The sequence below is a fragment of the Phyllobates terribilis genome, unplaced genomic scaffold (assembly GCF_046119375.1).
Source record: "Phyllobates terribilis strain yellow unplaced genomic scaffold, ASM4611937v1 Scaffold_2__4_contigs__length_985480577, whole genome shotgun sequence".
Lineage (NCBI taxonomy): Eukaryota > Metazoa > Chordata > Amphibia > Anura > Dendrobatidae > Phyllobates > Phyllobates terribilis.
In genome coordinates, this window is record NW_027362762.1 from 34,286,812 (window position 1) to 34,303,209 (window position 16,398).

Here is a 16,398-nt window from a genome sequence, read left to right on the forward strand (position 1 = left end):
TAGATACACGGCTCAGCAGACAGTATCACACAGGAGAGGGTTAGATACACGGCTCAGCAGACAGGATCACACAGGATAGGATTAGATACACGGTTCAGCAGACAGTATCACACAGGATAGGATTAGATACAGCTCAGCAGACATTATCACACAGGATAGGATTAGATACACGGCTCAGCAGATAGTATCACACAGGAGCGGGTTAGATACACGGCTCAGCAGACAGTATCACACAGGATAGGATTAGATACACGGCTCAGCAGACAGTATCACACAGGAGAGGGTTAGATACACGGCTCAGCAGACAGTATCACACAGGATAGGATTAGATACACGGTTCAGCAGACAGTATCACACAGGATAGGATTAGATACAGCTCAGCAGACAGTATCACACAGGATAGGATTAGATACATGGCTCAGCAGACAGTATCACACAGGAGAGGATTAGATACACGGTTCAGCAGACAGTATCACACAGGATAGGATTAGATACAGCTCAGCAGACAGTGTCACACAGGATAGGATTAGATACACGGCTCAGCAGACAGTATCACACAGGAGAGGATTAGATACATGGATCAGCAGACACTATCACACAGGATAGGATTAGATACAGCTCAGCAGACAGTATCACACAGGATAGGATTAGATACAAGGCTCAGCAGACAGTATCACACAGGATAGGATTAGATACACGGCTCAGCAGACAGTATCACACAGGATAGGATTAGATACATGGCTCAGCAGACAGTATCACACAGGAGAGGATTAGATTCACAGCTCAGCAGACAGTATCACACAGGATAGGATTAGATACACGGCTCAGCAGACACTATCACACAGGAGAGGATTAGATACACGTCTCAGCAGACAGTATCACACGTGAGAGGATTAGATACACGGCTCAGCAGACAGTATCACACAGCATAGGATTAGATACACGGCTCAGCACACAGTATCACACAGGATAGGATTAGATACATGGCTCAGCAGACGGTATCACACAGGATAGGATTAGATACACGGCTCAGCAGACAGTATCACACAGGATAGGATTAGATACACGGCTCAGCAGACAGTATCACACAGGATGGGATTAGATACACGGCTCAGCAGACAGTATCACACAGGAGAGGGTTAGATACACAGCTCAGCAGACAGTATCACACAGGACAGGATTAGATACAGCGGTCAGCAGACAGTATCACACAGGAGAGGGTTAGATACACAGCTCAGCAGACAGTATCACACAGGATATGATTAGATACATGGCTCAGCAGACAGTATAACACAGGATAGGATTAGATACACAGCTCAGCAGACGGCATCACACAGAATAGGATTAGATACACGGCTCAGCAGACAGTATCACACAGGATAGGATTAGATACACAGCTCAGCAGACAGTATCACACAATAGGATTAGATACACGGCTCAGCAGACAGTATCACACAGGAGATGATTAGATACACGGCTCAGCAGACAGTATCACATAGGATAGGATGAGATTCACAGCTCAGCAGACAGTATCACACAGGATAGGATTAGATACACGGCTTAGCAGACAGTATCACACAGGATAGGATTAGATACACGGCTCAGCAGACGGTATCACACAGGATAGGATTAGATACACAGCTCAGCAGACAGTATCATACAGGATAGGATTAGATACACGGCTCAGCAGACAGTATCACACAGGATAGGATTAGAAACACGGCTCAGCAGACAGTATCACACAGGATAGGATTAGATACACAGCTCAGCATACGGTATCACACAGGATAGGATTAGATACACGGCTCAGCAGACAGTATCACACAGGATAGGATTAGATACACAGCTCAGCATATGGTATCACACAGGATAGGATTAGATACACGGCTCAGCAGACAGTATCACACAGGATAGGATTAGAAACACGGCTCAGCAGACAGTATCACACAGTATAGGATTAGATACACGGCTCAGCACACAGTATCACACAGTATAGGATTAGATACACGGCTCAGCAGACAGTATCAGACAGGATAGGATTAGATACACGGCTCAGCAGACGGTATCACACAGGATAGGATTAGATACACTGCTCAGCACACAGTATCACACAGTATAGGATTAGATACACGGCTCAGCACACAGTATCACACAGTATAGGATTAGATACACGGCTCAACAGACAGTATCATACAGGAGAGGATTAGATACACGGCTCAACAGACAGTATCATACAGGAGAGGATTAGATACACGGCTCAGCAGACAGTATCACACAGGATAGGATTAGATACACTGCTCAGCAGACAGTATCACACAGGATAGAATTAGATACACGGCTCAGCAGGCAGTATCACACAGGATAGGATTAGATACACGGCTCAGCAGACAGTATCACACAGGATAGGATTAGATACACGGCTCAGCAGACGGTATCACACAGGAAAGGATTAGATACACTGCTCAGCAGACAGTATCACACAGGATAGGATTAGATACACGGCTCAGCAGACAGTATCACACAGGATAGGATTAGATACACGGCTCAGCAGACAGTATCACACAGGAGAGGATTAGATACACGGCTCAGCAGACAGTATCACACAGGATAGGATTAGATACACGGCTCAGCAGACAGTATCACACAGGATAGGATTAGGTACACGGCTCAGCAGACAGTATCACACAGGATAAGATTAGATACACGGCTCAGCAGACAGTATCACACAGTACAGGATTAGGTACACGGCTCAGCAGACAGTATCACACAGGATAAGATTAGATACACGGTTCAGCAGACAGTATCACACAGGATAGGATTAGATACACGGCTCAGCAGACAGTATCACACAGGAGAGTGTTAGATACACGGCTCAGCAGTCAGTATCACACAGGATAGGATTAGATACACGGCTCAGCAGACAGTATCACACAGGATAGGATTAGATACCGCTCAGCAGACAGTATCACACAAGATAGGATTAGATACTTGGCTCAGCAGACAGTATCACACAGGATAGGATTAGATACCGCTCAGCAGACAGTATCACACAGGATAGGATTAGATACACGGCTCACCAGACAGTATCACACAGGATAGCATTAAATACACAGCTCAGCAGACAGTATCACACAGGATAGGATTAGGTACACGGCTCAGCAGATAGTATCACACAGGAGAGGATTAGATACACAGCTCAGCAGACATTATAACACAGGAGAGGATTAGATACACAGCTCAGCAGACAGTATCACACAGGATAGGATTAGATACACGGCTCAGCAGACGGTATCACACAGGATAGCATTAGATACACGGCTCAGCAGACGGTATCACACAGGATAGGATTAGATACACGGCTAAGCAGATAGTATCACACAGCATAGGATTAGATACACGGCTCAGCAGAAAGTATCACACAGCATAGGATTAGATACACGGCTCAGCAGACAGTATCACACAGGATAGAATTAGATACACGGCTCAGTAGACGGTATCACACAGGATATGATTAGATACATGGCTCAGCAGACAGTATCACACAGGATAGGATTAGATACACGGCACAGCAGACGGTATCACACTGGATAGGATTAGATACACGGCTCAGCAGACAGTATCACACAGGATAGGATTAGATAATCGGCTCAGCAGACAGTATCACACAGGATAGGATTAGAAACACGGCTCAGCAGACGTATCACACAGGACAGGATTAGATACATGGCTCAGAAGACAGTATCACACAGGAGAGGGTTAGATACACAGCTCAGCAGACAGTATCACACAGGATAGGATTAGATACACGGCTCAGCAGACAGTATCACACAGGAGAGGGTTAGATACACGGCTCAGCAGACAGTATCACACAGGAGAGGGTTAGATACACGGCTCAGCAGACAGTATCACACAGGACAGGATTAGATACACGGCTCAGCAGACAGTATCACACAGGAGAGGATTAGATGCACGGCTCAGCAGACAGTATCACACAGGATAGGTTTAGATACACGACTCAGCAGACAGTATCACACAGGATAGGATTAGATCCAGCTCAGCATACAGTATCACACAGGATAGGATTAGATACACGGCTCAGCAGACAGTATCACACAGGATAGGATTAGATACACGGCTCAGCAGACAGTATCACACAGGAGAGGGTTAGATACACGGCTCAGCAGACAGTATCACACAGGATAGGATTAGATCCAGCTCAGCATACAGTATCACACAGGATAGGATTAGATACACGGCTCAGCAGACAGTATCACACAGGATAGGATTAGATACACGGCTCAGCAGACAGTATCACACAGGAGAGGGTTAGATACACGGCTCAGCAGACAGTATCACACAGGATAGGTTTAGATACACGGCTCAGCAGACAGTAACACACAGGATAGGATTAGATACAGCTCAGCATACAGTATCACACAGGATAGGATTAGATACACGGCTCAGCAGACAGTATCACACAGGAGAGGGTTAGATACACGGCTCAGCAGACAGTATCACACAGGATAGGATTAGATACACGGCTCAGCAGACAGTATCACACAGGAGAGGATTAGATGCACGGCTCAGCAGACAGTATCACACAGGATAGGTTTAGATACACGGCTCAGCAGACAGTATCACACAGGATAGGATTAGATACACGGCTCAGCAGACGGTATCACACAGGAGAGGTTTAGATGCACGGCTCAGCAGACAGTATCACACAGGATAGGATTAGATACAGCTCAGCATACAGTATCACACAGGATAGGATTAGACACACGGCTCAGCAGACAGTATCACACAGGAGAGGGTTAGATACACGGCTCAGCAGACAGTATCACACAGGATAGGATTAGATACACGGCTCAGCAGACAGTATCACACAGGATATGATTAGATACATGGCTCAGCAGACAATATCACACAGGATAGGATTAGATACACAGCTCAACAGACAGTATCACACAGGATAGGATTAGATACACGGCTCAGCAGACAGTATCACACAGGATATGATTAGATACATGGCTCAGCAGACAATATCACACAGGATAGGATTAGATACACGGCTCAGCAGACGGTATCACACAGGATAGGATTAGATACACGGCTCAGCAGATGGTATCACACAGGATAGGATTAGATACACGGCTCAGCAGATGGTATCACACAGGATAGGATTAGATACCCGGCTCAGCAGACAGTATCACACAGGATAAGATTAGATACACGGCTCAGCAGACAGTATCACACAGGACAGGATTAGATACAGAGCTCAGCAGACAGTATCACACAGGATAGGATTAGATACTTGGCTCAGAAGACAGTATCACACAGGATAGGATTAGATACACAGCTCAGCAGACAGTATCACACAGGACAGGATTAGATATATGGCTCAGCAGACAGTATCACACAGGACAGGATTAGATACATGGCTCAGCAGACAGTATCACACAGGATAGGATTAGATACACGGCTCAGCAGACAGTATCACACAGGATAGGATTAGATACACGGCTCAGCAGACAGTATCACACAGGACAGGATTAGATACATGGCTCAGCAGACAGTAGCACACTGGACAGGATTAGATACACAGCTCAGCAGACAGTATCACACAGGAAAGGATTAGATACACAGCTCAGCAGACAGTATCACACAGGATAGGATTTGATACACGTCTCAGCAGACAGTATAACACAGGATAGGATTAGATACACGGCTCAGCATACAGTATAACACAGGAGAGGATTAGATACACGGCTCAGCAGACAGTATCACACAGGATAGGATTAGATACACGGCTCAGCATACAGTATAACACAGGATGGGATTAGATACACGGCTCAGCAGACAGTATCACACAGGATAGGATTAGATACACGGCTCAGCAGACAGTATCACACAGGAAGCAATTAGATACAAGGCTCAGCAGACAGTATCACACAGGAAGGGATTAGATACACGGCTCAGCAGACAGTATCACACAGGAAGGGATTAGATACACGGCTCAGCAGACAGTATCACACAGGAAGCGATTAGATACACGGCTCAGCAGACAGTATCACACAGGAAGGGATTAGATACACGGCTCAGCAGACAGTATCGCACAGGAAGGGATTAGATACACGGCTCAGCAGACAGTATCACACAGGAAGGGATTAGATACACGGCTCAGCAGACAGTATCACACAGGAAGGGATTAGATACACGGCTCAGCAGACAGTATCACACAGGAGAGGATTAGATACACGGCTCAGCAGACAGTATCACACAGGACAGGATTAGATACACGGCACAGCAGATAGTATCACACAGGAGAGGATTAGATACACGGCTCAGCAAACAGTATCACACAGGACAGGATTAGATACACGGCACAGCAGACAGTATCACACAGGATAGGATTAGCTGCACGGCTCAGCAGACAGTATCACACAGGATAGGATTGGATACACGGCTCAGCAGACAGTATCACACAGGATAGGATTAGATACACGTCTCAGCAGACAGTATCACACAGGATAGGATTGGATACACGGCTCTGCAGACAGTATCACACAGGATAGGATTAGATACACGTCTCAGCAGACAGTATCACACGGGATAGGATTGGATACACGGCTCAGCAGACAGTATCACACAGGATGGGATTAGATACACGTCTCAGCAGACAGTATCACACAGGATAGGATTGGATACACGGCTCAGCAGATAGTATCACACAGGATGGGATTAGATACACAGCTCAGCAGACAGTATCAAACAGGAGAGGATTAGATACGCTGCTCAGAAGACAGTATCACACAGGATGGGATTAGATACACGTCTCAGCAGACAGTATCACACAGGAGAGGATTAGATGCACGGCTCAGCAGACAGTATCACACAACATAGGATTAGATACATGGCTCAGCAGACAGTATCACACAGCATAGGATTAGATACACGGCTCAGCAGACAGTATAACACAGCATAGGATTAGATACACGGCTCAGCACACCGTATCACACAGGATAGGATTAGATACATAGCTCAGAAGACAGTATCACACGTGAGAGGATTAGATACACGGCTCAGCAGACAGTATCACACAGCATAGGATTAGATACACGGCTCAGCACACAGTATCACACAGGATAAGATTAGATACACGGCTCAGCAGACGGTATCACACAGGATAGGATTAGATACACGACTCAGCAGACAGTATCACACAGGATAGGATTAGATACAAGGCTCAGCAGACAGTATCACACAGGATGGGATTAGATACACAGCTCAGCATACAGTATCACACAGGATACGATTAGATACACAGCTCAGCAGACAGTATCACACAGGACAGGATTAGATACAGCGGTCAGCAGACGGTATCACACAGGATAGGATTAGACACACGGGTCAGCAGACGGTATCACACAGGATAGGATTAGATACACGGCTCAGCAGACAGTATCACACAGCATAGGATTAGATACACGGCTCAGCACACCGTATCACACAGGATAGGATTAGATACCTGGCTCAGCAGACGGTATCACACAGGATAGGATTAGATACACAGCTCAGCAGACGCATCACACAGAATAGGATTAGATACACGGCTCAGCAGACAGTATCACACAGGATAGTATTAGATACACGGCTCAGCAGACAGTATCACACAGGAGAGGATTAGATACACGGCTCAGCAGACAGTATCACATAGGATAGGATTAGATTCACAGCTCAGCAGACAGTATCACACAGGATAGGATTAGATACACGGCTTAGCAGACAGTATCACACAGGATAGGATTAGATACACATCTCTGCAGACAGTATCACACAGAATAGAATTAGATACACGGCTCAGCACACAGTATCACACAGGATATTATTAGATACACGGTTTAGCAGACGGTATCACACAGGATAGGATTAGATACCCGGCTCAGCAGACAGTATCACACAGGACAGGATTAGATACACGGCTCAGCAGACAGTATCACACAGTATAGGATTAGATACACGGCTCAGCAGACAGTATCACACAGCATAGGATTAGATACACGGCTCAGCAGACGGTATCACACAGGATAGGATTAGATACCCGGCTCAGCAGACGGTATCACACAGGATAGGATTAGATACAAGGCTCAGCACACAGTATCACACAGTATAGGATTAGATACACGGCTCAGCAGACAGTATCACACAGCATAGGATTAGATACACGGCTCAGCAGACGGTATCACACAGGATAGGATTAGATACCCGGCTCAGCAGACAGTATCACACAGGATAGGATTAGAAACACGGCTCAGCAGACAATATCACACAGTATAGGATTAGATACACGGCTCAGCAGACAGTATCACACAGCATAGGATTAGATACACGGCTCAGCAGACGGTATCACACAGGATAGGATTAGATACCCGGCTCAGCAGACGGTATCACACAGGATAGGATTAGATACAAGGCTCAGCACACAGTATCACACAGTATAGGATTAGATACACGGCTCAGCAGACAGTATCACACAGCATAGGATTAGAAACACGGCTCAGCAGACGGTATCACACAGGATAGGATTAGATACCCGGCTCACCAGACATTATCATACAGGAGAGGATTAGATACACGGCTCAGCAGACAGTATCACACAGGATAGGATTAGATACACGGCTCAGCAGACGGTATCACACAGGATAGGATTAGATACACTGCTCAGCAGACAGTATCACACAGGATAGGATTGGATACACGGCTCAGCAGACAGTATCACACAAGATAGGATTAGATACACGGCTCAGCAGACAGTATCACACAGGAGAGGATTAGATACACGGCTCAGCAGACAGTATCACATAGGATAGGATTAGATACACGGCTCAGCAGACAGTATCACACAGGACAGGATTAGATACATGGCTCAGCAGACAGTATCACACAGGACAGGATTAGATACACGGCTCAGCAGACAGTATCACACAGGACAAGATTAGAAACACGGCTCAGCAGACAGTATCACACAGGGTAAGATTAGATACACGGGTCAGCAGACGGTATCACACAGGATAGGATTAGATACATGGCTCAGCAGACAGTATCACACAGGATAGGATTAGATACACGGCTCAGCACACAGTATCACACAGGATAGGATTAGATACACGGCTCAGCAGACGGTATCACACAAGATAGGATTAGATACACGGCTCAGCAGACAGTATCACACTGGATAGGATTAGATACACGGCTCAGCAGACAGTATCACACAGGATAGGATTAGATACACGGCTCAGCAGACGGTATCACACAGGATAGGAATAGATACACAGCTCAGCAGACAGTATCACACAGGATAGGATTAGATACACGGGTCAGCAGACGGTATCACACAGGATAGGATTAGATACATGGCTCAGCAGACAGTATCACACAGGATAGGATTAGATACACGGCTCAGCAGACAGTATCACACAGGATAGCATTAGATACACGGCTCAGCAGACAGTATCACACAGGATAGGATTAGATGCACGGCTCAGCAGACAGTATCACACAGGATAGGATTAGATTCACGGCTCAGGAGACGGTATCACACAGGAGAGGATTAGATACATGGCTCAGCAGACAGTATCACACAGGATAGGATTAGATACACGGCTCAGCAGAGAGTATCACACAGGATAGGATTAGGTACACGGCCCAGCAGATAGCATCACACAGGATAGGATTAGATACACGGCTCAGCAGACAGTATCACACAGCATAGGATTAGATACACGGCTCAGCAGACAGTATCGCACAGGATAGGATTAGATACACGGCTCAGCAGACAGTATCGCACAGAATAGGATTAGATACACAGCTCAGCAGACGGTATCACACAGCATAGGATTAGATACACAGCTCAGCAGACGGTATCACACAGGATAGGATTAGATACACAGCTCAGCAGACGCATCACACAGAATAGGATTAGATACACGGCTCAGCAGACAGTATCACACAGGATAGGATTAGATACACGGCTCAGCAGACGTTATCACACAGGATAGGATTAGATACACATCTCTGCAGACAGTATCACACAGAATAGAATTAGATACACGGCTCAGCACACAGTATCACACAGGATATTATTAGATACACGGTTTAGCAGACGGTATCACACAGAATAGGATTAGATACCCGGCTCAGCAGACAGTATCACACAGGACAGGATTAGATACACGGCTCAGCAGACAGTATCACACAGTATAGGATTAGATACACGGCTCAGCAGACAGTATCACACAGCATAGGATTAGATACACGGCTCAGCAGACGGTATCACACAGGATAGGATTAGATACCCGGCTCAGCAGACAGTATCACACAGGATAGGATTAGAAACACGGCTCAGCAGACAGTATCACACAGTATAGGATTAGATACCCGGCTCAGCAGACAGTATCACACAGGATAGGATTAGATACATGGCTCAGCAGACAGTATCACACAGCATAGGATTAGATACACGGCTCAGCAGACGGTATCACACAGGATAGGATTAGATACCCGGCTCAGCAGACGGTATCACACAGGATAGGATTAGACACAAGGCTCAGCACACAGTATCACACAGTATAGGATTAGATACACGGCTCAGCAGACAGTATCACACAGCATAGGATTAGATACACGGCTCAGCAGACGGTATCACACAGGATAGGATTAGATACCCGGCTCAGCAGACATTATCATACAGGAGAGGATTAGATACACGGCTCAGCAGACAGTATCACACAGGATAGGATTAGATACACGGCTCAGCAGACGGTATCACACAGGATAGGATTAGATACACTGCTCAGCAGACAGTATCACACAGGATAGGATTAGATACACGGCTCAGCAGACAGTATCACACAAGATAGGATTAGATACACGGCTCAGCACACAGTATCACACAGGAGAGGATTAGATACACGGCTCAGCAGACAGTATCACATAGGATAGGATTAGATACACGGCTCAGCAGACAGTATCACACAGGACAGGATTAGATACATGGCTCAGCAGACAGTATCACACAGGACAGGATTAGATACACGGCTCAGCAGACAGTATCACACAGGACAAGATTAGAAACACGGCTCAGCAGACAGTATCACACAGGATAAGATTAGATACATGGGTCAGCAGACGGTATCACACAGGATAGGATTAGATACATGGCTCAGCAGACAGTATCACACAGGATAGGATTAGATACACGGCTCAGCACACAGTATCACACAGGATAGGATTAGATACACGGCTCAGCAGACGGTATCACACAAGATAGGATTAGATACACGGCTCAGCAGACAGTATCACACTGGATAGGATTAGATACACGGCTCAGCAGACAGTATCACACAGGATAGGATTAGATACACGGCTCAGCAGACGGTATCACACAGGATAGGAATAGATACACAGCTCAGCAGACAGTATCACACAGGATAGGATTAGATACACGGGTCAGCAGACGGTATCACACAGGATAGGATTAGATACATGGCTCAGCAGACAGTATCACACAGGATAGGATTAGATACACGGCTCAGCAGACAGTATCAGACAGGATAGGATTAGATACACGGCTCAGCAGACGGTATCACACAGGATAGGATTAGATACACTGCTCAGCACACAGTATCACACAGTATAGGATTAGATACACGGCTCAGCACACAGTATCACACAGTATAGGATTAGATACACGGCTCAACAGACAGTATCATACAGGAGAGGATTAGATACACGGCTCAACAGACAGTATCATACAGGAGAGGATTAGATACACGGCTCAGCAGACAGTATCACACAGGATAGGATTAGATACACTGCTCAGCAGACAGTATCACACAGGATAGAATTAGATACACGGCTCAGCAGGCAGTATCACACAGGATAGGATTAGATACACAGCTCAGCAGACGGTATCACACAGGAAAGGATTAGATACACTGCTCAGCAGACAGTATCACACAGGATAGGATTAGATACACGGCTCAGCAGACAGTATCACACAGGATAGGATTAGATACACGGCTCAGCAGACAGTATCACACAGGAGAGGATTAGATACACGGCTCAGCAGACAGTATCACACAGGATAGGATTAGATACACGGCTCAGCAGACAGTATCACACAGGATAGGATTAGGTACACGGCTCAGCAGACAGTATCACACAGGATAAGATTAGATACACGGCTCAGCAGACAGTATCACACAGTACAGGATTAGGTACACGGCTCAGCAGACAGTATCACACAGGATAAGATTAGATACACGGTTCAGCAGACAGTATCACACAGGATAGGATTAGATACACGGCTCAGCAGACAGTATCACACAGGAGAGTGTTAGATACACGGCTCAGCAGTCAGTATCACACAGGATAGGATTAGATACACGGCTCAGCAGACAGTATCACACAGGATAGGATTAGATACCGCTCAGCAGACAGTATCACACAAGATAGGATTAGATACTTGGCTCAGCAGACAGTATCACACAGGATAGGATTAGATACCGCTCAGCAGACAGTATCACACAGGATAGGATTAGATACACGGCTCACCAGACAGTATCACACAGGATAGCATTAAATACACAGCTCAGCAGACAGTATCACACAGGATAGGATTAGATACACGGCTCAGCAGATAGTATCACACAGGAGAGGATTAGATACACAGCTCAGCAGACATTATAACACAGGAGAGGATTAGATACACAGCTCAGCAGACAGAATCACACAGGATAGGATTAGATACACGGCTCAGCAGACGGTATCACACAGGATAGCATTAGATACACGGCTCAGCAGACGGTATCACACAGGATAGGATTAGATACACGGCTAAGCAGATAGTATCACACAGCATAGGATTAGATACACGGCTCAGCAGAAAGTATCACACAGCATAGGATTAGATACACGGCTCAGCAGACAGTATCACACAGGATAGAATTAGATACACGGCTCAGTAGACGGTATCACACAGGATATGATTAGATACATGGCTCAGCAGACAGTATCACACAGGATAGGATTAGATACACGGCACAGCAGACGGTATCACACTGGATAGGATTAGATACACGGCTCAGCAGACAGTATCACACAGGATAGGATTAGATAATCGGCTCAGCAGACAGTATCACACAGGATAGGATTAGAAACACGGCTCAGCAGACGTATCACACAGGACAGGATTAGATACATGGCTCAGAAGACAGTATCACACAGGAGAGGGTTAGATACACAGCTCAGCAGACAGTATCACACAGGATAGGATTAGATACACGGCTCAGCAGACAGTATCACACAGGAGAGGGTTAGATACACGGCTCAGCAGACAGTATCACACAGGAGAGGGTTAGATACACGGCTCAGCAGACAGTATCACACAGGATAGGATTAGATACACGGCTCAGCAGACAGTATCACACAGGAGAGGATTAGATGCACGGCTCAGCAGACAGTATCACACAGGATAGGTTTAGATACACGACTCAGCAGACAGTATCACACAGGATAGGATTAGATCCAGCTCAGCATACAGTATCACACAGGATAGGATTAGATACACGGCTCAGCAGACAGTATCACACAGGATAGGATTAGATACACGGCTCAGCAGACAGTATCACACAGGAGAGGGTTAGATACACGGCTCAGCAGACAGTATCACACAGGATAGGATTAGATCCAGCTCAGCATACAGTATCACACAGGATAGGATTAGATACACGGCTCAGCAGACAGTATCACACAGGATAGGATTAGATACACGGCTCAGCAGACAGTATCACACAGGAGAGGGTTAGATACACGGCTCAGCAGACAGTATCACACAGGATAGGTTTAGATACACGGCTCAGCAGACAGTAACACACAGGATAGGATTAGATACAGCTCAGCATACAGTATCACACAGGATAGGATTAGATACACGGCTCAGCAGACAGTATCACACAGGAGAGGGTTAGATACACGGCTCAGCAGACAGTATCACACAGGATAGGATTAGATACACGGCTCAGCAGACAGTATCACACAGGAGAGGATTAGATGCACGGCTCAGCAGACAGTATCACACAGGATAGGTTTAGATACACGGCTCAGCAGACAGTATCACACAGGATAGGATTAGATACACGGCTCAGCAGACGGTATCACACAGGAGAGGTTTAGATGCACGGCTCAGCAGACAGTATCACACAGGATAGGATTAGATACAGCTCAGCATACAGTATCACACAGGATAGGATTAGACACACGGCTCAGCAGACAGTATCACACAGGAGAGGGTTAGATACACGGCTCAGCAGACAGTATCACACAGGATAGGATTAGATACACGGCTCAGCAGACAGTATCACACAGGATATGATTAGATACATGGCTCAGCAGACAATATCACACAGGATAGGATTAGATACACAGCTCAACAGACAGTATCACACAGGATAGGATTAGATACACGGCTCAGCAGACAGTATCACACAGGATATGATTAGATACATGGCTCAGCAGACAATATCACACAGGATAGGATTAGATACACGGCTCAGCAGACGGTATCACACAGGATAGGATTAGATACACGGCTCAGCAGATGGTATCACACAGGATAGGATTAGATACACGGCTCAGCAGATGGTATCACACAGGATAGGATTAGATACCCGGCTCAGCAGACAGTATCACACAGGATAAGATTAGATACACGGCTCAGCAGACAGTATCACACAGGACAGGATTAGATACAGAGCTCAGCAGACAGTATCACACAGGATAGGATTAGATACTTGGCTCAGAAGACAGTATCACACAGGATAGGATTAGATACACAGCTCAGCAGACAGTATCACACAGGACAGGATTAGATATATGGCTCAGCAGACAGTATCACACAGGACAGGATTAGATACATGGCTCAGCAGACAGTATCACACAGGATAGGATTAGATACACGGCTCAGCAGACAGTATCACACAGGATAGGATTAGATACACGGCTCAGCAGACAGTATCACACAGGACAGGATTAGATACATGGCTCAGCAGACAGTAGCACACTGGACAGGATTAGATACACAGCTCAGCAGACAGTATCACACAGGAAAGGATTAGATACACAGCTCAGCAGACAGTATCACACAGGATAGGATTTGATACACGTCTCAGCAGACAGTATAACACAGGATAGGATTAGATACACGGCTCAGCATACAGTATAACACAGGAGAGGATTAGATACACGGCTCAGCAGACAGTATCACACAGGATAGGATTAGATACACGGCTCAGCATACAGTATAACACAGGATGGGATTAGATACACGGCTCAGCAGACAGTATCACACAGGATAGGATTAGATACACGGCTCAGCAGACAGTATCACACAGGAAGCAATTAGATACAAGGCTCAGCAGACAGTATCACACAGGAAGGGATTAGATACACGGCTCAGCAGACAGTATCACACAGGAAGGGATTAGATACACGGCTCAGCAGACAGTATCACACAGGAAGGGATTAGATACACGGCTCAGCAGACAGTATCACACAGGAAGCGATTAGATACACGGCTCAGCAGACAGTATCACACAGGAAGGGATTAGATACACGGCTCAGCAGACAGTATCGCACAGGAAGGGATTAGATACACGGCTCAGCAGACAGTATCACACAGGAAGGGATTAGATACACGGCTCAGCAGACAGTATCACACAGGAAGGGATTAGATACACGGCTCAGCAGACAGTATCACACAGGAAGCGATTAGATACACGGCTCAGCAGACAGTATCACACAGGAAGGGATTAGATACACGGCTCAGCAGACAGTATCGCACAGGAAGGGATTAGATACACGGCTCAGCATACAGTATCAAACAGGATGGGATTAGATACACGGCTCAGCAGACAGTATCACACAGGAAGGGATTAGATACAAGGATCAGCAGACAGTATCACACAGCATAGGATTAGATACACGGCTCAGCAGAAAGTATCACACAGCATAGGATTAGATACACGGCTCAGCAGACAGTATCACACAGGATAGAATTAGATACACGGCTCAGTAGACGGTATCACACAGGATATGATTAGATACATGGCTCAGCAGACAGTATCACACAGGATAGGATTAGATACACGGCACAGCAGACGGTATCACACTGGATAGGATTAGATACACGGCTCAGCAGACAGTATCACACAGGATAGGATTAGATAATCGGCTCAGCAGACAGTATCACACAGGATAGGATTAGAAACACGGCTCAGCAGACGTATCACACAGGACAGGATTAGATACATGGCTCAGAAGACAGTATCACACAGGAGA